We start from the raw sequence: 21,164 nt of genomic DNA on the forward strand, positions 1-21,164 counted from the left end.
CTCTAATCAACTGTATATAGAATATATAATAAATAAATATATTATACTCTATATAATCAACTGTATATAGAATATTTAATAAATAAATATATTATACTCTAATCAACTGTATATAGAATATATAATAAATAAATATATGATACTCTAATCAACTGTATATAGAATATATAATAAATATATGATACTCTAATCAACTGTATATAGAATATATAATAAATAAATATATTATACTCTAATCAACTGTATATAGAATATATAATAAGTAAATTATACTCTATATAATCAACTGTATATTAATGAGTATATATTTATATTTAATATATTATATTTATATAAAATATATCATGTGTCTTTATTGTGTATAAATACATATTTATACAATTTGGCAGTGCTTGGATCTGCTGCTTTAGACCTTAAGGCAAAGCGGATGTGCTTGGGTGGGCTTTCATCCCCATCCCTTTGACTCTTCTTCCATGCATGCAAGCTGGCTGAGAGTGTTGGTAGGGAATGCCCCATGCCAGCAGCAGGCCTGGCTGCTAGGCTTTTTCCTGAGAGCCCGTGACTTGGATGTTTCCGAGCCCTCCCCTGACCTTGGCTCTTGTCCTGGCCCTGAGCTCTCAGAGACATGTGCTCTCAGCGGCTTCCTAGGGACTAGTGCCAGCATCCTTTGCCTAATGCTTACTTAGCTATCTGCCATCTTAGTGGGTGAAATCCGGAGCCAGTGATCATGGATCTCTGCCCAGAGGAGATGGGCTCCCATCAGCCAACCCTCCCTGGATGAAATCCTTCCCAAGGTTAAACTCTTCTCCAGAGAAACAAACACCTCTCCGCTGTTCCTTCATTAGTCTTATCACTGAAATGAGCCTCTTGAGTTAATCCCTTTCCTCCTCCATCCAATCTGGAGCCTTCTGGCCACAGTTTCCAAGGCTTGCAGGATTTAATTATCCACAATTTGGAAAGGAAGGTAAGAGAGAAAATGAAGGGCTCAAATGCTAAAGGAAGATGAGCTTCCCAATCCCTTCCTGGAAAGGTGGTGGATGTATCGAGATGAGGAGGGGGTGGAGAGGATGCTTTTGGAACCAGCTTCTTTGGGACAAGTGCCATTGATTTCCAAATGTTTGATAGCACCTCTGGAAGAGAGTTGGAATCATGGAATGCTAGAGCTGGAAGAGACCTTAGAACACAGAATGCTGAAAGACAAAGGACATTTAGACCACAGGATCTTAAAGAATACTAGAGCAGAAGTGGATCTTAGAGCACGGATGTTGGAAATGGAAGGAAACGAATCGGATTGTCTTTAAGGACATGAAGGACTTTAGGACAGTGAGTCAACCAGCATTTATTAAGGATCTCCTCTGTGGGAGACATTGTACTAAGCTCTGGGAGTACAAAGGAAGGTAAAAGATAGTCCTTGCCCTCGAGGAGCTCACAATCTAGTGGGGGACAAACCTCTCTATAGAAACATGACATATAGATGATCAATAGGAAATAATCAAAAGAGGGAAGGACTAAAATTAGAGCAATTGGGAAGGAGAGAGAGGGAAAGGGGACCTGATTTACCACTCAGATACTCAGGAACATACCGTATGATTCATGGAAGGGCAGTGCTGCCTTGGGGAGCACAGGGATGTGGGTCCATTCATCAGGAAGGGAAGGCGATAGCAGGAAGGAGGGGAAGGGGTGTTCCAGAGTATCCTTCTGAGAGTGGGGTTCTTTTGCTCTGATTCTGGACAGCCTCTCTGGAGCTGACCAATTTGCATGTCAGGGGTAAGGGCACAATATTATTTTGGGGGTTTGTTGTCAGGGAGGAAAACAAGTTGGTGGTAGATAAAGTATTATTTGTGGGATCCCGTTGGAGTAACCCTTGAATAATTTTATTTTCGGTATTTTTTCATGAGCTTGTTCCACGAGCCTATGGCCTCTCTTAAGGGGAAAGACCACCAGGCCTGATCTTAGAGCTGACTGTACTTCAGGTATGTGGGGTGACTAGAGCTGACTTTAGATAATTAAATTATTATCGGCAAAACAAGATTCCAAGATAACCCCAAGGGACTCATGATGAAAAAAAAAGAACAAAACATGGAAAGGAACTGTTGAAACCTGATTGCAGATCAAAGCACTCCATCCTTCACTTTATTTCCCTCATGAGTTTTTGATTGTATATGCTATATCTGTCTTCAGTTATGACATGGGGAATATGCCTGAAAGCATTGGTGTAACCATGTCAGACTATTTAATGCCTGGGGGCAGGAGGGAGGGAGAGATCTGAATTACAAAATGTCAGAAAACAATTGTCAAAAATGTTTCTGTATGTATTTGAAAAAATTTTAATAAAAATAAAAAAGAAATATTCTTAGAACCTAGCACAAAGAAAGTTAGAATTTGAAGGGATCTTAGACTATAGAGTAATATATAGACTATATAGAATGTTAGGAATGGAAGGGACCCGAGAGCAAATGTCTTCTGAGGTGGAAAGGGTCATAGAATAAAACACATAGGAAATGGGAGGGACCTTGAAGATCTCCAAGTCCAGGAGTTTTGGATATTTTTTGCATTATGAATCCCTTTGAAACTTCCCATTGTTATCCTCTTTCTGTGCTGAGTCATTCAGTCAAGTCAAATCCTTCATGATACCATGGATGATAGCATGCCAGGCATTTCTCTCCTCTTTTGACTTCAAAGGTCTGTCCAAGTTCATGTTCATTGCTTCTGTGACACTATTTATCCATCTCATATTCTGCTGTCCCCTTTTCTTTTGCCTTCAGTCTTTTCCAGGACCAGGCTTCCAATGAGTCCTGGCTTCTTGTTATGTGGCTAAAGTATTTCAGCTTTAGCATGGTTTGCCATTTCCTTCTCCAGTGGATTTCCCTTCCCTTCCCTTCCCTTCCCTTCCCTTCCCTTCCCTTCCCTTCCCTTCCCTTCCCTTCCCTTCCCTTCCCTTCCCTTCCCTTCCCTTCCCTTCCCTTCCCTTCCCTTCCCTTCCCTTCCCTTCCCTTCCCTTCCCTTCCCTTCCCTTCCCCTTCCCCTTCCCCTTCCCCTTCCCCTTCCCCTTCCCCTTCCCCTTCCCCTTCCCCTTCCCCTTCCCCTTCCCCTTCCCCTTCCCCTTCCCCTTCCCCTTTTTTCTTTACTTTCTATCTTAGAATCAATACTAAGTATCAAAGCAAAAAAAACGGCAAGGGCTAGGCAATTAGGGTCAAATGACTTGCCCAGGATCACATAGCTAGAAAGCAACTGGGGCCAGATTTGAACCAGGAACTTCCATCTCTAGACTTGACTCTTTATCCACTGAGCCACCTATCTGTACCTCAATGGCTCACCTTTTTTCAGAACTCTTCACTATGATCTGTCTGTCAGACATTTTTCATTTCATTGAGCTATGCCAGCCCCTTTGTCATGTGAAGTAGTGATCCAGAAGGGATCCTTTGCTTCTAATGATTACTTAATTCTTGTAAAGTTCGTCCTTATATGCAGGGAAAATAACTGGTTTCCTACATTTGTAACTTAAAAAATTTATTTATTTAGAATATTTTCCAGGTTTATAGGATTCATTTTCTTTTCCTCCCCTCTTCCCTCCCCACTCCCGGTGTTGACAAGTAATTCCACTGGGTTGTACAAACTACATTTATAACTTCTGATAAAATTTTTCTGCCTCTAAAATTCCTTCCTCTACTCATTGATGATGCATACAATTCCATAATTGGAGTTTAACTAATGAATTAATAATAAAGTCTTATTAAGCACCTACTATATGTGAGGGCTGGGTGCTAGGTGTTGAGGACTTCTACTTTCCTCAGTGTATCTGTGTTGTCATCAATGTGTCTGGTCCCTGCATTGGTCCATATGGTGTGTGTTTCCTTCCTGGGTGATTCTTGTCCATGCTCTTCCATGAGTTCATCATAGAGGATCCATCCAAAGTTCTGGAGACTTTCCTTTCATTTTTGGCATGCTTCATGGGTGCCTCTGTACCTTCAAGTCTGGGACATGACTGGTCCATTTCCATTTCTGGTCCCACCTTTCCTCCATCCTTTGTGTCACTTCTTGAGTCATAGGTCATTATGGGAAGGAGGCTGTAGCTGCTTGTTTCCATCAGATATTTCTCTGCTGCCCTATGGATCACATTTAACTTTGATTGCTTGGTGTTCTAAGATTCACAGTCATAGAGTATGACAATGGGAATATGTGTGTTGAAAAGATAAATGTCTTTGGAAAAGGAGATCATCTGAGAAAGACTCAAAGATTAATAATAATAATACCTAGCATTTATGTAGCTCTTTTGGGTCTGCAAAGGACTGTACATGTTATCTTATTTGATCCTCATGTCACTCCTGAAAGATATGTATATATATATATATATACACACATATATATACGTATGTATATATATGTATATATATGTGTGTATATATATATATATATATATATATATATAGTTTTTTTGGAGGGAAATGTCAGGAACATCTCTGGGTGCATGAACATTATCTGATAGGTAAGGAGAGATCCAGACCAAATATTCTTGGGAAGTTTAAAGAGGAAAAATATTTTCAGCTTGGGAACTTGGGGAAAATATCATTGGTCTAAATGTAGAAGGGAATTCTTAGATCAGCCAGTCTGACATCTTTATTGCAGGGGTAAGAAATTATCAAGGGAGATTAAGTGCTAAATTAGGTCCAGCAGATTGTAAGAGACAGTGTTTGGATTTGAACCTCGGTCTTCTGGCTCTAAATTCAGGCCTTTTTAAAAAAATTTACACACCAGATCACCTTCCACCTGGATAGTGACTGACAGTAACTCCCTTGTGTCTAAATCACAAATCCAGCTGATTCCTCTGCTCGAGAGAGGGCAGGAAAGTGCTAGCAGGGCCACTGAGGAAAACTCAGACCAACACTGAAATGGGAAAATACCAGGTCCCAATTATTCTTGCTCTGCTCAGAAGTGTCTGGGTACAGCACCTAATTAGAAGCTGGCCCAGTCTCTGCACTGACATGACTAGTGTTATTTAATATAATTACATTACATTGAAATGATGAGTTTTCCCTTAATTGGGAGTTATAGTATAATTGGTGTCTGTGTGGTAAAGTTTGTGGGACCAACTACTAATGCTCTTGATGCTGAAACTTTCCAGCATGTTGGTTTAATGAATACCAGTCCCATCACCCAGAACAGACAAAAGAGCACCTTGTCTCTGGGGCATCAGCCTTGAATTTCCTTCCTTTCTTGGACCTACTCTGGGCCAGTCCCTTCATCCCCCTGTCTTTCAGCTTGTGCATTAGACTGTGAGCTCCTTGGGATTAGGGAAACTGTTTTTTGCCTTTCTTTTTTATTTTATTAAATTTTTTATTTATTCTTATTTATTTATTATAAATAATCTGCCTATTATTTTATTCCAGGGTTTATCAATAGCATTTGGCACATAAAGTAAAGTTTTAAGATGCTTAATGGACTTGACTTACTCGTCTCTAAAATGGGGATAAAACCATTCAGTGAGGAAAGGGCTCAACAAATCTTAAAACATTTCTAGAAATATGAATTGGTATTTTAAATCATTTGAGGACAGCCAGGCTATTTCTTAGGCTTGAAAGCACTTTGCCTTTTTTTTTTCTGTAAATACATCCTTGGCTACCTTCTTCCAGCCCATTATAATTCTAATCAGGGCTTTAACTAGTGATTTTTTGCTCTTGAGTCAAGTGGCCCAAAATATGTCCTCAATTCCCAGTTGCTTGACTGAGGCACCTGGAGGCTTCTGTTGAGGGGAGGGGAGACAGGAAAGCACTCAGGTTGTGGCAGTAAGGGGATGGGGACAGAAATTAGAAGGGGATCGATTTCTATCAGTAAATATTTCTGCTAACTCAAAGCTGAGCTTAGTTGTTCCTACAGTGCTGGAGGTACACTGTCCACACCCTCTAAATTTCAGCACCCTGGCACAAAGCCATATTCCACTTGCCTTAGTTACATTTCCTTCTTAGTCCCTTTATTCACGATCTGCTTTTTCAGGAAAGTGTCAGAAGGACTGTAGCACAGGGGAAAGAATAATTGATCATAAATTGAACATCCTAGCTCTGATGCTTATTATCTGTGTGATTTATAAGTTGCTCTTTGCCCTTTCTGGACCACATTTTTTTCATCTATAAAAAAGAGAACACAAATGAGTCCTAGGATCTCTTCTCGCTTTTAATTCATGATCCTTTTGTGGTAAAGTTGCCTCAGTTTGCTCACAGCAAGATCAGAATAGATGCATCCCCTTCTCTTCCCCAAGGAACATTCATTTCTACTAGAAAGGAAAGCAGAAGATTGGGGGTCAGAAGCTAGCTTCTCTGTGCTCCTCAAAGAAAGCAGGTGCAGGGCTGCTTCCCTCCTTAAATATAGTTAGTTCAGGGGATGTAGTTTTCAAGTTTAAGCTAAATTCATGATGGTTATTTTTTTAAGAGGATCAGAAGGTCCCAAGTTTATATCCAAGGCATGATTCTTTCCCCCCACAATTCCTCCACAATGAACACACACACACACCAAATAGCAAAGAAACCCATTTATCCAAATCGACAGCAAAAGAGAAATCAGAGGAAGTATATATATATATATATATATATATGCATATATATATATATATGAGAATATATACCAGATAATACAGAATAAAGGAGCTCTCAGAAAAAATACCAGATTTCACTCAAGAGAAAATACTCTGAAGTCTCTAGTATAGGAAGTTGAGGAGAGAGACATGATGGAGATGACCAGCTTTTTCCCAGTCTTTTTCTCCCTTTGGCAACCTGAAGAAGAGTTGGCATCATCCCTCTCCTCTTCTCTCTTGAAGCTGGTACCTAAACGTATTGAAGAGAGTGTTGAAAGCAGAGCCCTTTCCAGTCCCCCTTCACACAGGTGGAGGGCATTGGGTAATGAATCTCTACCATTCAGTCCTAAACCAAAGGGCTTTGGGGATTAGTTTACTCTTTGATAAACTCATTCATAGAGAGCTACAAACAAATATTTCCTTTTCCAAGTCTATTTCTGTTTTAACAACACCAGAGACCCATCTTTGTCAATCAAGCTGAAATAACACTTCCTCTATGAAGTTTTCACTGATTCTTCCCATCCCCACGAAGATGGGATCTTTCTGGCCAACGAATTCTCATTTAAATTTTGAATTTGATTTTTCTTTTATGACTTTATAGTGAGAGGCAACATAGTTTAGTGAGTAGAGATCCCTTTCACAGTGCTGAGATTCTGTGCTCTCTGTTCTAAGATCCCTGCAAACTGGAATGTTCTATACATAGTAAAAATCGATCAGCTGCAAAATCAGTTCATGAATCTTCATAGTATTCATCACCATCCTAGTGAATAGATCCAGAGCCCCAAGTATAGAAATTAGTATTGGGGCCATGCTGGAAGGTCTTCTGAAATTTCTCAATTTTTTCATGCGAGCAAAAAAATTTTTTTTTGAAAGAATCATTTGCTGTCTCCCAACAAAAGCTTAAAAGCATCTGTTTTTGCTGAGTTTATGGTAGAATGAACATCTTCCTCCCAATGCTCCATTAACTCCTGGGAAAATAGCAAAAGGGCCTGGTAACTGTCTTTATGTCCATCTTTCCCCCTCTTAGAGATAAGAAAATGCTTTTGGGTTGACGTGGAAGGCGATTAAAATCTGTTTCCACTCATTCTCTTTGGACAACATGCCTCAGCTCCTGCCTGACTAAACCCAACATCTATTGAGTTTCCATGACTCTTTGGTATAAGAACTGATGTGCAGACAGGAAGGATGAAGAGAAGATTTTAGTCTTTCTCCATAGCACATCTTGGGTAGTTCAAGCCAAGTCAGTATTATAATGAATGGGATATTGATTCTCCTCATAAAATGAGCTTATTAGTCAGTAAATAGGCAGACCTCCACAGAAGGAATTTAATAAGATTTAGAGCAACTAAATGGATTCATAAATGGAACACTGGGTCTGGAGTCAGGAAGACCCAAATTCAAATCCAACCTCAGATATTTACTAGCTGTATGTACCAGAGCAAGTTATTCAACCTCTCTTTGCCTTAATCTATTGGAGAAGGAAATGGCAAACGACTCCAGGATCTTTGCAAGAAAAGTCCATGGACAGTATGATCCATGGGGGTCACAAAGAATTGGACTTGCCTGAACAACTGAACAAAGGAGTTGGTGAGAATGGTTATGAGTAAAATAATCAAGAGACTCATTTTTGGGTAAAAATATCAGTTTATTGATTAGGCTAGCATACATCCAATAAATTAATTGGGCAGTGGCTCTCTTAATGACCAAAGATGCCAAAGGTTCTTTATTCAGAACTGGGAACTCATCAGATACTCCAAGGCATCTCAGATTAGTGAATAGTTAATGAACAGATTGTTTATCAGGACTTTCATCTCTCCCGTGGGTACTGGAATTACATAGGCAAGAAGAGCCTTTATCCATTACCCAGGTTTTGTTCCTAGAAGTTCCCAAGAACAAAGGGAGTATGAAAGTCAACAGATTGAATGGAGTCCTCTAATCCAGGACTCTTACATAGGAATAGATTGGGACCTCTAGAATCTAGGACCCTGACATAGGAATTAATGCAGCATATTAAAATGAATTTTTATAGGATCTTAAAGATTTTCTAGTCTTTTGATCATAGATTTTGAACTGAAGAGATCCTCAGGGGTCATTTAATGAAACCTACTCACTTTACAAAGCAGGAGACTGAGGCTCAGACTTGACTAAAGTCATTTAGGTAGTAAATAGGAAACCCAGATTGCGAATATGTGTCTTCTGGGTACAAATCCAAGGCTCATTTCCTTGAAGGTTTAGCAGTCTTCATAAGTTCAATCACAGGCAAGAAAGAAAGTGAAGGTTAAGCCAACTAATCAATCAATGATCATTTATTAAGTGCCTACTATAAACTGGGCACAGTGCTAGGCATGTAGGAATACAAAGACAAAAATAAAGTCCTCTCAAGGAGTTAATGTTCAATTGGGGATCTGGGATATTGTAGATATGCAGATAAATAAATATGAAGTTATATAAAATAATTTAATAGAGTGCATTAGTAATTGGGAAAATCAAGAAAAGCCTCAAAGAAACTGTGATATGTGACTTGTGCTTTGAAGGAAGTGTGGGTTGTAAGATGGTTTAGGTGAGGGAAAAATGTCATCCAGACTGAGGTGCAAAGATACTGTGCTAAGAAATGGAATATTGCAATGTCATATAGGAGGACCAGCAAGTATAGTGGTTTTATCCTCCAGGACTAAGTGATAACCAAAGCCTAAAGACAGACAAATGAATTGTTTCCTTTTTTCAGTTGGAGAACTCTCATAATATCTATGACAGTCTAGCATCACAGGGCTGGAATAAAGGCAGAGTGATAGTGAAAAGGATATTGAACCTCAAGTTTTGTGGTGCTTTGGTTCATATCCCACTTCTGACACAGCTGTGTGCTCCTGGGCTGGTCATTTATTCCCTGAGTCTCAATTTCCACATCTGTAAAAGTCTACAAAGAAATGTGCCTATTTCAGAGAGGAAATACCCATTTGGAGAAGGAACTTGTCTATGGTCCTGTTTTCTCAATGTTGGTAGTGCTTATTTGACAAGGTTAACATGAGAATACATCTAGGTAAAAAAAAATATTGAAAGTGATTTGCAAACCTCAGAGTGTTTTGTGAAATGATTGCTGGTCCTGCAATCAGAGGTGCTGAGTCCACTTCCATTGTTCAGAGTGACCTTGGACAAGTCCCTTAACCTCACTGACTCTCAGTTTCCTCATCTGTGAAATGAGCACTTGGTCTGGATAGCTTCAGGAGTCCCTTCTATCTCCAAATCTATGAGCCTCTGATCCCAGGGATAAATGTCAGTAATTCTGATTCATGCTCACTTTTTCTTTATGAGACCAAATTAGCTCACTTCCAAGAATCATGGCTTGCTACAATTTGGAAGAAATCATGGTATGCTATATTTAAAAATTTAAGTAGCCCAACCTCATTCTCTGCTTTCTTTATTTGGGAGGTTAGTTGGGGAATTCAGGGCCAGGGAGGGATGAAGAGAAGACAAGCTCAATTCCTCTTGGGTAAATTGATTTGACTCTTCTTTGTTATATCTCCTAGACCTAACTAGGGGTATTCTGGTACCTGTTCAACACCTGATCCTTGGGGAAAAGTGCATGCAGGCAGTATACAATTTAAAAAAAAAAGCCCAATTCTTACATTCTGTCTTAGAATTAATCCTAAATATACCAAGGCAGAAAAACAGTAAGGGCTAGGCAATGGGGATTAAAGTGACTTGCCCAGGGTCACACAGCTAGCAAGTGGTCTTTCTTTCTTTCTTTCTTTCTTTCTTTCTTTCTTTCTTTCTTTCTTTCTTTCTTTCTTTCTTTCTTTCTTTCTTTCTTTCTTTCTTTCCTTCTTTCCTTCTTTCCTTCTTTCCTTCTTTCCTTCTTTCCTTCTTTCCTTCTTTCCTTCTTTCCTTCTTTCCTTCTTTCCTTCTTTCCTTCTTTCCTTCTTCCCTTCTTCCCTTCTTCCCTTCTTCCCTTCTTCCCTTCTTCCCTTCTTCCCTTCTTCCCTTCTTCCCTTCTTCCCTTCTTTCTTTCCTTCTTTCCTTCTTTCCTTCTTCCCTTCTTTCTTCCCTTCTTTCTTCCCTTCTTTCTTCCCTTCTTTCTTTCTTTCTTTCTTTCTTTCTTTCTTTCTTTCTTTCTTTCTTTCTTTCTTTCTTTCTTTCTTTCTTTCTTTCTTTCTTTCTTTCTTTCTTTCTTTCTTTCTTTCTTTCTTTCTTTCTTTCTTTCTTTCTTTCTTTCTTTCTTTCTTTCTTTCTTTCTCTTTTTTTCATGATTCAATGATACTTTGCTTTGCTTTAATAAAGTTTCTTTCCCTTTTTTTGATTCTTCAAATGAATTTTCAATTACAAAATAATAAACTATGCCCCTAAAGAAGGTTTAGAAAATGATAGCCATTGGCACAGGATGGAGAAGCTCACAGGAGGCAGAGGCAGGGAGTAGCCAAAGCAGGGCTTACAGACTTTTGTGGGCAGATAAAGGGGTCTGAGGTCAAACTTGAACCCAAGACTTGTTGACTTTAGGTCTGGCTTTCTATCCACTGAGCCACCTAGCTGCCCCACAGGACACACTATTAAGTTTAATCTGCATTATTTACATTTTCTCTTCTTTTTTAAATCTAGAAAATGAACAAAATAAATCAGGTTGTGATTTGTAGCATTTGCTAATTTCCAGGGTGTAAATTTTCCAATTGAAAATTTAACAATCTTCTCTCTTCAGCATACACTCCTGAATTGCTTATATTTATGTGATGTTTCACCATTAAAGACCACTTTATTAATAGTAGAAGTAGTATTGATAGCTCCCATCAATATGTGCAGTGTTTTAGAGTTTATAAGAGGTATCATCTTTGTTAAGATTCATAACAACCCTAGTAGATGTGCCCATTTCTAGAGAAGAAGACTAAGGTTTGGAGAGGAGAAGGGACTTGTCCATTGACCCCTAATAGTTAATGGCAGAGCCCAGACTTTTCAGGTATTCTAACACATAAAAGTATGATCTGGAAGGGACCAACTCTTCCAGGGTTTCTTAAAAAACACTTAAAAAATCCCTGTCTTTGGTATTGGTTCCACAATAGAAGAGCAATAAAGGCTGAGGCAATAGGGATTAAATGACTTGTCAAGGATCATATTGCAAGGAGGTCTGATTTGAACTCAGGATCTCCCATCTCTAGGCTTGGCTCTATCCACAGAGTCACCTATCTCTCCTTATCAAGGGGTTCTTAATCTTTTGTTTTTATATCATGGGTACTTGGACAGCCTGGTGAAACCCTCTTGACGACAATGCTTTAAAATTCCCATAATAAAAGACATAGAATTGCAAAGAAAACTAATTATATTGAAACAAAGATCTACTTTTTATTTCCCAGACTGAGTTCATCTACAATTTTCCTAGTTCAAGATCACCATCTCTTCTCTTTGAAAAGACTTTTCTGTAGTAAAAGTAGAAAGTAGCTCATATAAACTCTGGGATGTTCTCTATAGCCCTCCAAATTTTCTCATTAGCTGCCTAAAATTGCACCAGGAGTCATCTGGGTTCTGAAGACTTTTTTTTTTCCCCCAAGAGGACCCTTTTAATGCAAATGCTCCCAAAAGGGATGATGCCTTAGTGAATACTCCCTAATAGCCACAGTGGAGGACAGAGTAAAGATAAGTCTGATTTAGGAAAAAACTCAGAAAGGGCAGGACTCCAAAGAATAAATTTCCCCTATTGCCCCATTTGGCCTCAGGGGTCCCCCGGCTCCTCCATGTTTTCAGTCCCCAGCTCTAGGAACAGACATGCAGCTGGGTGTCTCAGGCAGGCTCCTTCCTTCAGCTTTGCTCCCCAGACAGCTGCATCCTACTCTCCAGTCCCAGTGGCCTCCATCCTCTGTGGCCTCTCCATCATCTTTATGGGCTCAGGTATTAAAAACTAGGAAGTTATTAAAGCTGAAGTTTGGTAATTCCACTGAACTTGAGAGCTTTTGAAAGAGATTCATTCCCATGGTGCTCAGTTCAGACCCAGGAATCCTCCATTATCTTTACACTGCTGGTAACTAATCAGTCAATGCTGAGGGCAGTAGACCTGGATGTCCACTTTCTTTCGTCCGAGCTTCTCCCAAAACTTGCCTGAGATAGAAAAAGCAGAGGCTCCTAGAGGGCAATTGTAAACTTTCTTCAGTAATATGATGCATCCAGCTGGAAAAGGTAGGAGGCAGTCATTTGCATATAATTTGATTATCATTTACATACAATTTACATGAAATCACTGTATCTTCTCTGCCCACTTCTTGGGTTGACACTCTATTGTTCTTCCCTTGAAAGTTCCATGTCTTGATTTTGTTCTCTTTTACTTTGCATTCAGCTACTGCCAACAGGCAACCTTAATTCTGCCTCTCCACACCTCCTCCCGCCCCCCAGCCACTTATATTAGCTATCAAATAGAACCAAGGAAAAAGGTAAGATATAATAATCATAAGAAGTAACATTTATAGAGCCCTTTCATATATTATCTCATTATCTTCATAAAAACCTTGGGAAGTAGGGGTTACAGAGGTATCTGTCTCATTTTCCCTCCATTACTCTGCATTTGTTTATTTGGACACGTGTTCCCTTGGTAGAATGTAAGCTCTTTGAGGGAAGGGACTATTTGTGTGTGTGTGTGTTTGGCCCAAAATATGGAAGTAGAAACTGTTTAAGAAATGCTTGTTGAATTAAAATCCCTGTTTCACAGATAGGGAAACAGAGTCTCTTGACAAACAAAATCACTTGGTAATAACAGAGATTATAGCAGAGGTGGGATTTGAACTTTGTCCTTACCTGATAGTCTAGGTTCAGGACTCTTTTCATTACACCAAATTACCATTAGAGAGTTGAACTAGAGAGCATCTAGTTCAACAACTTGGTTTCACAGCTGGGGGAACTGAGGCAGAGAGAGGTAAAAGCACTTGGTTAAGGTAACATATTTGGTTAGGGATAGAATCAAGACTAGAGCTCAATTTGACCCCCATCTCTGCTGTAAATCAGGTGGGAAAACACAGTAGTGGCCTCTGCTCCCCAACCTCTTTGCTCCTCTCAGATCCCCCAACCCACTCTTCTGCCTTCAAATATTTGATGCTGAATATAATTGCTATCAGAAGTCTTCTTCTGTAGGGCTAAACATTCTCTATTTTTTTTAGTTATCCTCAGATGGCATGACTTGAAAGCCTTTCACCATTTGGGATAGTCTCCAGCTTGTAAATGTCATTCTAAAATATGGTGCCCAGAATTGAATACAGTACTTCAGATTTGTTCTTACTGGGGCAGAGGACAGTGGGACTATTGCTTCCCTAACAAATAATAAACACAATGGAGACTGTGGCAGAGCCAGAATAGGGAGGGATTTTGTTTCCTCTCCAGCTTTCATTGGAAAGAACATTAGATGTTCTTGGAGCCAAAAGGCATGGGTTCAGATCTTGGCTCACTTGCAGTCCCCAGCTGTAAGTGAAGCCAAGGCTATGTCATGATTTTTGCAGGTGGGTGAAGTTATTAAATTCAATTTCAATCAATCCAATGCAGCTCTGAGCCCTTATTTTATGTGAACCCAACACATAGGAATTCAGGTACCTGAGAGTGGCAATCGAAAAAACAAAGATGAGAAAATATGTAAAATGGAACCTTGTGCTAGATCCATGCGCTTTTTCCAAGTGGTGTAAAGTCTCGCAGCAGTTCGCCCAATCACTTCTCATTCTTGCTCTGAGAAGCATTATTGTGAGTCATCACTTTTTTGTCCAGAGTTTTTGCTTGTAATAAGTCATGTCTGAGTCAGAGCAGAGATCCTCTTTGTTTCATTAATGCTCTTTAGTTATTAATAATTGCCCCAAAGTTCAAGAGTAGTGATGCTGATAGCTCTGATAGGTCTAAGAAAAGCCGTTATGTATTTATCTTAGTTCACATAAGAAATGTTTATTAAATAATGCTGTTCCTTATTATGTGTGATTTGCAATTTACGTGAAGAGCTTTGGAACGTATTGGTCTTGTACAACTAGCTCTTACTCTATTTATTGAGACCCTACAATGAATAGGGTTCTGAATTATACTTTGAGGGACACAATGGTAATTCCTGCTCTCAAGGTGCTTTGTTCACTTACTGAAATGAACATTTATTAAGTATTCTCTGTATCAGGCTGGGGATTCAGAGACAAAGAATGGAAGATCCTTGTCTTCACAGAACTTATATTCTATTAGGGAAAATGACACACAAATGTAACCAGGGAGCTTATTTACCTAAGACTCTCTTCAGTGATAGACATTAATTACTAAATGCTCCATGCTTGCATATAAGGAGAAGAACTGAACAGAACTTGGAAAAAGAGAGAATCTCATCTTTTGGCTTCCATATTTAAGAGAGAATGCTCCCCTGGTTCTAAATTCCCTTCAGGGAGGGGTCCTTGAAGGGGGACAAGTCTCTGGCAAGAAACTGATATGTGGAGGAGCTAGGGCTTTGATCATGTCCCTACCCACAACTTACTACACTCTCAACCTTGGAAAATTTCTCCTTGGGTGAGATCTTGCATTCTCTTTCTTGATTGAGCTGAGATATCACTCCCAGTGGGAGAGCTCATTTACTTTGTGATTTGGCTGGCATAGTCTCATCTATATACCTTCTCCGATTTCTGTTTGCTATTGCCATGGATAAATGGGTTAATTTCCCATTCACTATGTGGGGTTTTTGTGTAATTGACATTGGATGGGAAAAAGTCAATCCCATGGCTCTATAGTACCCTTTGGGGAACTCTTTTCCCATTAAAGAGAGAGTGAACAGGAGCACAGCTTAAATCTAAAATTCATTCCCCTAGATAAATAATATTTAGAGAAGTGGAAATAATAATTCTAGTTTGAGACTCCCTCTTTGAGGAGAGGAGAGGAGAGTGGCCAGCCTTGTAGTTCCAATCTCCTACTTCTCCTAGGAAGAATCATTTTTACTTGATAGAGGTATTTATTCTTGTCTCCTTGTGAGTCACATCTTGATAGACTCATGTAGACAACTGTAACTTACATAGACAAAACACACTTTATACACATAAATGCAAAGACTATAAAAAGCAAATAAAAATAATTTGAGAGGGCAAAGGCAGTTGGGGGATCTGAAAAGGCTTTATGTAGGTGTTGGCACATGAATTAAGCTGACAATTTTGATTTCTATAAGTCAGAAGAAAGATTTATAATTACTAACATTATTTAATGCCTACTAGGTGTCAGCACTGTGATTTACAATTATTTCATTTGATTTATTATACCCCACTTTACACGTGAGGAAACTTAGGCAAAAAAAAATAGTTAAGTGACTTGTCCAAGGTTGTGCTTGAGTGCCTGAAGCTGAATTGAACTAAGATCTTCCTGACTCTAAGCCCTGTACACAATCTAACTGCCTCAGCATCACCTGTGAAGAAGAATAATAAACTAGTCTGAAAAGAACTTAAAGAGTGTTAAAGAGAATTACATGTTATAAACCTAGGAAAGGAGACTGAAGCCAGATTGCCCTCCAGCTATGAGAATAAGGAAAAACTTTACATAGAGGTGATTGTGTTATAATGGAAATACCTTGGAGTTGGAACCCCTGGGTTTGATTTCACACCCACTCCTAAGCAGTATGAATAAACTTGGTCATCACTTAAATTCTCAGAGCCTCAATTTTCTCACTTGCCAATAATGAAGAATTATAGAATCTTGGGGGCAGCTGTGTGGCTCAGAGGATTTAGAGCCAAGTCTAGAGATGGGAGTTCCTGGGTTCAAATCTGGTCTCAGATACTTCTTAACTGTGTGACCCTGGGCACGTCACTTAATCCCCATTGCCTAGCTCTGATCACTCTTCTACTTTAGAACCAATATACAGTATTAATTCTGAGATGGGAAGTAAGGGTTTAAAAAAACCCTATAGAATCTTAGATTATGAAGAGTCTTTGGACATAATTTAACCCAATCCCTACTTGATCAGAAATGATATCAATTGGAATTAGAATATCCAATGAGTGTCTATCCAGTCCATGCCTGAAAGCCCCCAGTGATGGAGGCTATCTTCTCACTATCTCATTATCTTCTGAGGCAATCAACTCATGCCACTTTCATATCCTTCTGGTTGCCCATTGTCAAAATAGAGAAAATTTCCACAATTTGAAATGAAATCTACTTTAATACAATAAACCCTCATTGGCTCCTCTTCCATGGACAACCCTTCAAAAACTTGAAACAGTTATCTCTCTCCTTTAGGGATAAATATCCCTGGTTCCTTCAACCTATTTCCAAAAGTATGGTTTTAGAGTTTCCTCACCATCCTGGTTGTCTTCCTTTAGATAAGTTGATTTTAGGAGAGTGATAATGACGTTGGTTTTGGGTTTGTTGATCCTGTGGTACCATGGAGACATCATATTGAGATACTCAGTAGAGAAAAGGAAATGCAGGACTGGATAGAGCTCTGTAGGGAAGCTTGAATTGGAGATATAAGTTTGGGAACTAGCCTCAGAGATCTAATAGCTGAAATCATTTGAGTGGATGAGATTCTCAAGGGAAATCTTAGCTTAGAGAAGTAAGAGAGCAGAAGACAAAATATTAGGGAATGTATACATTTAGATGGAGTGTCTTGCCTTCCAGGGGTGGAACCAAGAGGGTGGAGTGATCCAGAGCAGCTCTTTGCCACCATGAGAATCCTCTCTGAAAAAGATTAAAATATTGACACAAAACGAATATGAGTGAAAGAACCAATAAGGAGACAGAGTGAAACAGCTTTCAAGAAAGAAAAACCCAAAAGGTAGGCAAAGGACATCTGGAGCACTTGGATGAGAGGAGAGCAGAGCCAAGCAATAAGTCAAAGCAAGGAGGGAAGTGCAAGCCAAACCCTGCCATACCACATCTGCTGTTTGAGGTGCGGAACCTATCCCCAAGCCAACATCCAGATCCTGAGATTCTGTCTGGGCAAATAGTGGTATAAACCAACCCATACTCCTTGAAATTTCAAACATGTGGAGGAGTCTGGAGCCCTAGTCCAAAGAAGTCAGGGTTTGAGATAAGGCCTTAGTTCACTGGGGTGGCTGATAGTACTAAGTAGTAAGTACTGATCTTTTTGCCTAAAGCTCAGGGCAGAGCTCCAAGACAGGACAATCAAGGGTGCACCTGATTGGATCAAGTACACAATGAAACCAGAAACCTGAACCTGGGGCTAGAATTTGATCAGCCCCTGATCTGATCAAAAGCTTACATCTAAGCCTGAGGCAAGTCTTTAAGCTATCAGCATCTCAAGGGTCAATTGAATCAACAGGGAGAGAGAATTTTCAGAGCTCTTAGTCCTCAGACCACCACATTATCCCCAAGGTTACCTATAATTAGATAGGAAAAATGAGCAAACAACAAAAAACAAGCATCTAACTCTAAAGAATTTTTATGGAGACAAAGAGAAAGGTACAGACACAGAAGGGGACAGTGAAGGCAAAGGAAACACATGCAAAGTCCAAAAGAAAAATATGGATTGGACACAGAGTTTGGAAGAGCTCAAAAAAGACTTCAAAAACCAATTAAGAGAGGCAGAGGAAAAGTTGGAAAGCGAAATGAAAGTGATGCAAGAAGAAATGGGTCAATTGAAAAAGGAGGACCAAAAACTGACAGAGGAAAAATAAGGTCTTAAAAATCAGAATTGATCATCTAGAAACTAATGATTTCATGAGAAATCAAGAAACAATAAAACAGAATCAAAGGAATGAAAAAACAGAGGAAAACATGAAATATCTTATTGAAAAAACAGTTGACCTAGAAAATAGATTGCAGAGAGATAATTTGAGAATTATTGGATCTGTTTAGAGGGCAAAAGGAAGAGGACTCAGTAAGAAGCTGAAAGAAGAAAAAGTTGATCTGGAAACAGATCTTTGAATTCTTGGGTATCACCATGAGATATATGCTGAGCAATTCAAGAGTATAAATTATTTGCAGTATATGGGAATAGGAAAAACCAAGTTGATTAAGAGTGCCAATTGTTCAGACTATGACATACAGTTAGATTTTAAGTTTTTTTTTTAAATTAAACCCCTTTCCTTCCATCTTGGAATCAATACTGTGTATTGGCTCCAAGGCAGAAAAGTGGTAAGGGCTAGGCAATGGGGGTTAAGTGACTTGCCCAGGGTTACACAGCTAGGAAGTGTCCGAAGCCAGATTTGAATCTAGGATCTCCCATCTCTAGGTCTGGCTCTTAACCCACTGAGCCACCCAACTGCCCCAGATCTTAAGTTTTTAATATTTTTCATGTTATGTTTTGATAGTTTGGTAAAGCCTATGACCATGAACCCCAGGTTAATAAACACTGTATATGGGAATTCTTTCAAACACTATAGAACTCAATGCATTTCTGTACCTTCACATTCTATACAAAATTCTATACATTCTATGTCCTCTTGTTATTCTTCAACCTGAGCTCCATCCCACATGCTGGGGACTTTCTCCCAGATCAGTAGTTCATAATCTGGGGGGATGGATTCCATAAACTTAAAAAAATATTTTGATAACTATATTTCAACAGAATTGATTTCTTTTGTAATATTATGCATTTTATTTCATTCATTTAGGGGCATTATTCTGAGAAGGGGTCTATGATTCAAAATAAGGCTAAGAATTTGTGGACATCAGGGGAGCTAGTAAGGTCCTGGGTTCAAATATGGCCTCAGATACCCTGAGCAAATCACTTAACTTCAGTTGTCTAGCTCTTACAATTCTGCTTTGGAACCAAAATTTAGTATCAATTTTAAGACAGATGCTAAAGATTGACAAAAAAAAGAATCTTTGCACATTGATGAGATAACAAATCCATCAAAGTAGTCAAGTAACCTCTTAAAGCTTTTAAAGAGCCATTACATTTTAAAGTGGTTGAGGAGTTCAGATTAATAGGATTACACCAGACCTGGCAAAGGGTTTTTAAAAAAATTAAATACAAAATTATGAGCTCTCATGGGATGATGCCTACACCAGAAGCATTCAGGGTTGTGGTAGAAGCACTCCTTACAGGTTCAAAAGTGGTGATGAGCATTTTCAGCATGAGCATTTATACCTTTGAAATTGGCAAATTCTACAAATAAATATTTGATTGATTGTTTGATTTGTCTAGACTTTAAAAATGGAGAAAATGTGAATAATGCAGATTAAATTGAAAAGTATGTTGGTTGTAATTTTTTTTTTGGAGAACTGGTTGTTAAACATTTACTAGCATATCTCTTCCTGCATCCTACTTGCAAATTCAGTTCCTTTCTGATGGTTTCTTTGCTGAAAGAGGAAGTATGAAAGAGTGAAAAGTGGGTGGACCTGGCATCAGGAGAGATATGTGTTAGAATCCCAATGTGACTAAATCACTTAGCCTCTGGGAGCCTCAGTTTCTTCATCTATAAAACCTGTTGTATCTAGTTCACAGGGTTATTGTTAGGACCAAATGAAATAATATGTGTAAGGCATTTTGCATGCCTTGAGGGCTCTAGAAATGCACATTATTTTTACCCAATTTCTATGAGCCCTAGAATATATTAACCTAATTTCTCCCCTTGTCCATTTGTGTGTCATAGTTCACAGTGTTACAGACAAAAAAGTGGTTGCCATAAACTGTTACAGACAAAATATGGGTTTCAAGACTGTGAATTGCCCAAACTGTAAAGATAATTTTTAGTGTCTTGATTTCATATCAAAAATAAGTGGTTGCCATGGGAAAAATTCCCAAATATGAAATACCCAAGTCAGCTGGGTTTATGGAGATTTTAATTAATATAAATGAAGGAATTAAGGAAAGGGAAAGAGACAGAGTAAGAGGAAATAGGAAAAGGCTAGGGCCTAGGCCAATGGCCTAGGCCTTTCTCTTTAAGAGAGAAACTAAGTCAGTCTTTAATCACTCACCACAAAGTTGTTCCAAACAAAACTCTAGTGTTCAGAGAGATCCTTCAGTTCAGCTACCGAGAGACCCAGCTCTCAGTTCCTGACCTCCTTTTAAAGAGAATTTTCTCCTATGTCACCTCCTCTAAATTTTCACATCTACCAATCACAGTAGACATTTTCCAAAGGACTGACCATTCTTAATTGACATCTTTTTATCATCTTCTTAATTCACATCTTGTTATCACCTTCCCTGAGTAGACTAAAACTTCACACCTCTTGCTAAACTTGCCCTTTGTAAGTTGCTTGACCTTTTAGTAATTAATTTGACCTTCATAGGTACTTAGCACCCTTTTGTATTAGATCTAAAAATAGACCACCTAGCTTAAGGGCTTTTGCCTCACTATAAGTATTAGTTAGGGACTTTTTAATTGTTCAGTAAGGAGTTTACAACTTTATCTTCCTCTAAAATATGCCTAAGTATGGGTGGAGTAATGTTAGAGTTCCCAATACATTCCTGATCAAGTATCTCCATTGTTTAAATGGGAATAGCCTTAATCAAATGTTTTAAGGTAGAGTTTGAGCAGTTTTAAGATTCACAACAGAGTGCTGGTCCTGAAGTCAGGAAGATCTGAATTCAAGTCCAGCCTCAAACATTTACTATTTGTATGACCTTGAACAAGTCACTTAACCTCTGTCTGTCTCAGTTTCCTTAACTGTGAAATGGAGACAATAATGGCGCCTACCTCCTAAGGTGGTTGTGATGATCAAATGGGATAAT

General features: G+C 38.9%; 1 long non-coding RNA gene across 3 annotated transcripts in view; it reads left to right on the forward strand.

Moving 5' to 3' along the window:
• Positions 1-372: 372 nt before the first annotated feature.
• LOC103097846 (uncharacterized) overlaps positions 373-21,164 on the forward strand; it is a 54,631-nt gene continuing 33,839 nt past the window's right edge. The window contains exons 1-2 of one of the 3 annotated variants that reach the window (XR_001623137.2): positions 373-1,323; positions 12,876-12,969. This is a non-coding gene — a long non-coding RNA (uncharacterized LOC103097846). The remainder of the gene's footprint in view (positions 1,324-12,875; positions 12,970-21,164) is intronic. The other 2 variants (XR_008912746.1, XR_008912744.1) reach the window with 2 other exon arrangements.

The sequence above is a fragment of the Monodelphis domestica genome, chromosome 6, assembly GCF_027887165.1.
Source record: "Monodelphis domestica isolate mMonDom1 chromosome 6, mMonDom1.pri, whole genome shotgun sequence".
NCBI classification, from domain to species: domain Eukaryota; kingdom Metazoa; phylum Chordata; class Mammalia; order Didelphimorphia; family Didelphidae; genus Monodelphis; species Monodelphis domestica.